We start from the raw sequence: 6,297 nt of genomic DNA, 5'->3' as shown, positions 1-6,297 counted from the left end.
AGGACAATGAGCAGCCACACCCTTCAATCTGATTGGTCAGCTAGGCAGTCCCCCAGCCAATGGTGGCCTTAGCGTCTTAGACATCAAAGTGTACCATTTTTTCCATCAACATGGGCTAGTGGAGTCTGATGGAGGCCATGATACATATTACCCACTGCTGACACCTCTGTGTGTCTGATTCTGGGAATTGGTGATTCAGGGGCATGATGTTTCTGCTCATGAACTTCAGACTGTCCTTCAGTGCCCTTTATTCTTTGACTTATATGTCTCCCTTCAACACTCCTGCTTCCTCCATCCCTGTATGAACACATTTCATCCCATTTCAGCACTTCAGAGTCCTCTAGTCACTTCAGCTCTAGACTACCCTCTTCCTATTGGGGTTATTTTAGGGACTTAGGGAACTGAAGAGCAAGCACTTAACATGGAAAAAGGTAATTAAGAATATGTTGTATGTTTTTTCTATTCCAATGAGCTTTAGAGACCCGAAGATTTAGTGAATCCTCAGTCTCCTGACCCAAGGTCAATACACCATCTCCATAATATTACACATCAGATCAAAGAAAGTGTTAAATGTCTTCTCCACTAAAATTGTTGGAGACACTTCAACCCTCATATTGAGTAGGGAAACTCAACTTGCCCCATCTACCAGAAATACATTCCTGATTTAAAAAAAAGAAAAAAAAATGTAAGGTGCTCAAAGGCACGTATCACATCACCACTGAACCACAGTCTCTTGACTGAATCACTTCCCCAATGGTCCCTCATTGACAGTTATCACCATGTAAGGCCCACTGTGTAGTTGACCAATAGCTGAGCAGGGGACGTACCAGTAGGTACATCATTGACAGTTGGTTGCTTAAGGGCGGGTCCCAGGGATACACTGTCCAATTGCTGATCAAGACCTGTTGCATAGTAACAGGATGTGAAGTAGTAAGGCACAGCAATGGCCTCCTGCTAAGGGCTGATTTCATCCTGCTCTGTTACATAAGGACACTTTGGGTCCAGTGTGCTGGAATATTTTTGATTGACTCCTTTCCAACCTCAGATTTTGATTTCACATACTCGTTTAACTTTTGTACATCATTCTTTCCTTGTATTCCCAGGCATGCCTGTCAGCAGGGCTTATCTATACGCCACTCCAACAGCTGCCACTTGATCCCATGTGCCACAGATAGTATAGCTAATATTTCAAACTCCACAAGAATGTGAAGGCCAGCCCACCTTGAGAACTACTTTGACAACACTTAACATCAGAATGATTCCTATTCTATTCACATTATAATAGAGCAGGATGATGAAAATTCAAAAACTATAAAAATGAATTTAGAGGACACCAGTAAATATGTGAATATAAATATATATACTGTAAATATTTTGTTTTGTTGCTCTACCTAAATGTTTATAACATATATTATATGTGTTTTATAATACTATAATATATATTACACGTGTATTTGTATGAGCATATACACATAAGTGAATTATTTTTTAATTTATAGAAATTGAACCAAACTCTATGCACTATTGTAGCCTTCCTTTTCTATACAATAGGCTGGAAGAATTTTCCCATCTCAACGAACATGTATCTCCTTTTGTTTCTAAGAATTACTATAGTGTTCAAATGCTTGCTTATTCCATACTCCATTTGAGTGCTTTGAAGAGAGGAACCATGTGTGCTTTGTTCACTGGTTGCTTCCATATCATTTCTATTGGAAATCAGGCTGTAATACACATTGGTATTCATGTATCTTTTCAAATTAGTGTCCCTTGTCTTCTGATATATACCTTGGAGTGGAATTGCTGGGTCAAATGGTAGTTCTTTTTTTTAGTTTTTTCAGAAACTTTCATGATGTTTTCCATAGCGACTGCACAAATGTACAATCCCACCAAATATGTACAAGGGCTTCCCTTTCTCCACATCCTTGTTGACATTTGTTATTTTCAGACTTTTTGATTTGATGAGAGCCATTCTGATGAGTGTGAGGTTATATCTCCTTGTGATTTTGGTTTTAATTTCTCTGACAGTTAGTGATGTTCAGCATTTTTTCATGTGCCATCTTTATATCTTATTTGGAGAAAATCAGAGCTTCCCATTGTTTTTCTTGTTTGTTTGTTTCTTTGTTTGTTTTTTAATATCGAGTTGAATAATCTGTTTCGATAGTTTGGATATTAACGCCTTACAGTCATATAATTTGCAAATACTTACTCCCACTCAGTAGGGTGTCTTTTCATTTTGTCAGTGTTTTGGTTTGCTGTGCAAAAGCTTTTAAGTTTAATAGGATCTCATTTATTTCCTTTGCTTCCTTTGCTTTAGGAAACAGGTGAAAAAAATGTTGCTTTGAATTATGTCAAAGAGTGTCCTGCCTCTATTTTCTTCTAGGGGTTTCATAGTTTCCAGTCTTTCATTTAGGGTTTTAATTCACTTTGAGTTCATTTGCTTAACCATTTTTTTTAAGCTGAAACTCCAATAGTTTGGCCACCTCATGCGATGAGTTGACTCCCTGGAAAATACTCTGATGCTGGTAGGGATTGGGGGCGGGAGGCGAAGGGGACTACAGAAAATGAGATGGCTGGATGGCATCACCAACTCGATGGATATGAGTTTGAGTGGACACCAGGAGTTGGTGTTGGACAGGGAGGCCTGGTGTGCGGTGATTCATGGCATCGCAAAGGGTCGGATATGACTGAACTGAACTGAACTGAACTGAAGTGAACTGAACTGATAGCTTTCTGTATATAATATCATGTCAACCACAAGTAGTGACAGTTTTACTTCTTCCTTCCAATTTGGATGACTTTTATTTATTTTCTTTGAATGATTGCTGTGCCTAGTATTTCTAGTGTTTTAGAAGTGGCAAGAGTGGGCATCTGTGTCTTGTTCCTGATTTAGAGGGATAGCTTTCAGCTTTTTGCCACTGAATATTATATCATCTCTGTTTGTTATAAATCACCTTTATTATGTTCAGCCGACCACATGGACTATACAGTCCATGGAACTCTCTAGGCCAGAGTACTGGATTGGGCACAGTTTGAATTCCAATTTCACTTTCATTATGTTCAGATATATTCCCTCCATATCAAGTATTGTGAGAGTTTTGAAATGAATGAATGTTGAATTTTGCCAAATGCTTTTACAACATCTGTTGAGATGATAATGTGACTTTTGTCCTTCTCTTTCCTAATGTGGTATACCACACTGACTAGATTGCAGATATTGATCCATCCTTTTACCCCTGGAATAAGTCCATCTTGATCATGCTATATGATAGTTTCCATATGATCTTGAATTTGGTTCTCTCATATTTTGTTAAGAATATTCACATCTATATTCAACAGAAATATTAGCATTGAGCTTTCTTTTTTGGTGGTGTCTTTGTCTGCTTTTTTGTTAGGATAATAATAGCTTCATAAAAATTTTGGGAGCACTCCATTTTCTTAATTTTTTGGAAGAGTTTGAGAATGTTGGGTATAATCTCTTCTGTATATGTTTGTAAACATTTTTCTGTGAAGCTGTGTGGAAGCTGAACTTTATTTTACTAAGAGAATTTTTGTTATAAATTCAATTTCACTACTAGTGTTTCAACTATTCAGTTTACACATTTCTTCCTGATTCAGTTTTGAAAGGTTGTGTATGGTCCTAGAGATTTGTCAGTTTTTATGGCATATAACTATTCGTAGTATCCTCTTCGGAGAAGGCAATGGCAAGCCACTCCAGTACTCTTGCCTAGAAAATCCCATGGATGGAGGAGCCTGGTAGGCTGCAGTCCGTGGGATTGCTAAGGGTCGGACACGACTGAGCGACTTCACTTTCACTTTTCACTTTCACACATTGGAGAAGGAAATGGCAACCCACTCCAGTGTTCTTGCCTGGAGAATCCCAGGGAAGGGGGAGCCTGGTGGGCTTCTGTTTATGGGGTCATACAGAGTCGGACACGACTGAAGTGACTTAGCAGCAGCAGCAGCAGCAGCAGCAGTATCCTCTTATGATTTTCCCTATTGCTGTGATGTTGGTTGTAATGTCTCCTTCGCATTTGTTTGTTTGAGTCATCTATCTTTTATTTTTTATGAACCTGCCCAAAGACTTAATTATTTTAACTTTTCAAAAAATAGCTTTTCACTTAACTGACATATTTCTACTTTAGGAAAGGGGAAGTCTCCATGTTATTAATGTCCTCTCTGATCTTTATTATTGCCTTCATTCTGAGGATTTGGGGCTTTATTTATTCTTCTTTTTCTACTTCATTTACATAGTAAGTTAAGTTGTTTATTTCAGTTTTCCCCCCGGCATGAGGGAAGCATCTGTCACTATACAATTTCCCCTAGAACTGCTTTTGCTTAATACAATAGATTTTGGAAAGTTGGTATTTTTATTAGTCTCAAAGTATTTTCTGATTCCCTTTTTGATTTCTTCATTACCTCATTGGTATTTAGTAGCATGTTTTTTCGTCTCCATATGTTTCTGTTTGTCCCATATTCCCCTCGTGTAATTGATTTCCATTGTGGTCAGAAAAGGTGCTTGATATAATTTCTGTCTTCCTAAATGTTTTGAGACTTGTTTTGTGGCCCAGCATTTGATCATCCCTGTAAAAATATCCTTTGCGCACTTGAAGGTGTATATTCTGCTATTTGGGGATATACTATGCCAGATGGCTCAGCGGTAAAGAATCTGCCTGCAACGCAGAAGATTCAGATTTGATCCCTGTGTCAGCTAGATCCCCTGGAAAAGGAAATGCAATAAACTCCAGTGTTCTTGCCTGGGACATCCCATGGGCAGAGGAGCCTGGAGGACTACAGCCCATAGGGTTTCAAAAGAGTCAGACAACTTAGTAACTGAAGAACAACAACAAATGTTGTAGGTATATGTTAAGTTCAAACTCTAATCTGTATTTTAATATTACAGTTTTCTTATTGCTTTTCCATCAGGATGCTCTGTCAATTGATGTAATAGGTTGTTTAATGTAGTTAGTGTTTAGTTTGCAATTCACTTGTCTTTTAATTTTCGTACTAAATTATCTACTTGATTGATCCACAGCCTTCACTATGTGTTTGTGTGTACTGGTGGGAGTTTTTCCATTCTCTGTAGACTTTTACTTCTTTTTCCACGCAGAGGAGACTCTTTAATATTTCATTCCGAGTTGGTTTAGTATGGATAAGCTCTTAGTTTTTGCTTGCCTGAGAAGTTCTTCTCTCCAATTCTGGATGACAATCTTGCTGAGTAGAGTATTACAGGTTGCAAGTTTTTCCCTTTCAGCACGTTAAATATACATTTTTACCCCTTTCTCTCTCTCTTTTCCTTCTACGACCCCATAAATTGAATATTAGTATACTTGATGTTTTCTAGAAATCTCTTAAACTGTTCTCCTTTTTAACTTATGTTTCCTTTTGTTTTCCCTATTGGGCAATTTCCGTAATTTTACTTTCCAGATTAATATTGCTTCTTGTGTATTCGCAACTTTCACTACAGTGAGAGGTATGGTTAGAAATAGAGGGGTCAGAACCAATGCCAAGTATGAACCCGTACTTCTCCTGTGCTCAGTAGCCAACCCTGCCTATCGGGGAGTTAGGTTGAGTATCCAGTTGATGGTACAGAAGCCCTGAGTTTCAGGTCCATGCTGATTCCATTTCATGTAAGTGTGTGCTGTATCCCCTTACAGCATTGGAAATTTTGCCCCACAAGAACGAAGTGCTGGAGGGAGAAAGATGGCAGAGGAATAGGACGGTGAGACCATTTTCTCCCCCACAAATTCATCAAAAGAACATTTGAACGCTGAGTAAATTCCACAAAACAACTTCTGAATCCCAGCAGAAGACATCAGGCACCCAGAAAAGCAGCCCATTGTCGTCGAAAGGAGGTAGGGAAAAACATAAAAGATATAAAGAGACAAAAGAGGTAGGGACAGAGCTCCATCCCGGGAAGGGAGGCTTAAAAAAGAAAGAAGTTTCCAAACACCAGGAATCACTCTCAGTGGCGTGTCTGTGGCGAGCCTTGGAACCTTAGAGGGCCACATAGCCGGGAGAAAAAAGAAAGAAATAATTAAAACCCACAGATTACCAGCCAAAGGGTAACTCCCAGCGGAGAAGCAGCGCAGACGCCCGCATCTGCCATTAACAAGAGGGGGCGGGACACGGAGGAGCCAGCTGAACTGCTTAGAGAAAGGACTGGGCCTGAATGCCACGAGGGCAGTCTGGGGGAGCTGACTGGAGATAGAAGAGCAGACTGTGGGGTAGATACCACGTGAAAAGGCAAAAAGCCCTAACCTAAGACTCTACCAGCCCCGATCACAGAACAAAGGACTG

This window comes from Moschus berezovskii, chromosome 14 (assembly GCF_049115385.1).
Source record: "Moschus berezovskii isolate FMDL1 chromosome 14, NW_MosBer_1.0, whole genome shotgun sequence".
Lineage (NCBI taxonomy): Eukaryota > Metazoa > Chordata > Mammalia > Artiodactyla > Moschidae > Moschus > Moschus berezovskii.
Note: the sequence above shows the minus strand (reverse complement) of the source record.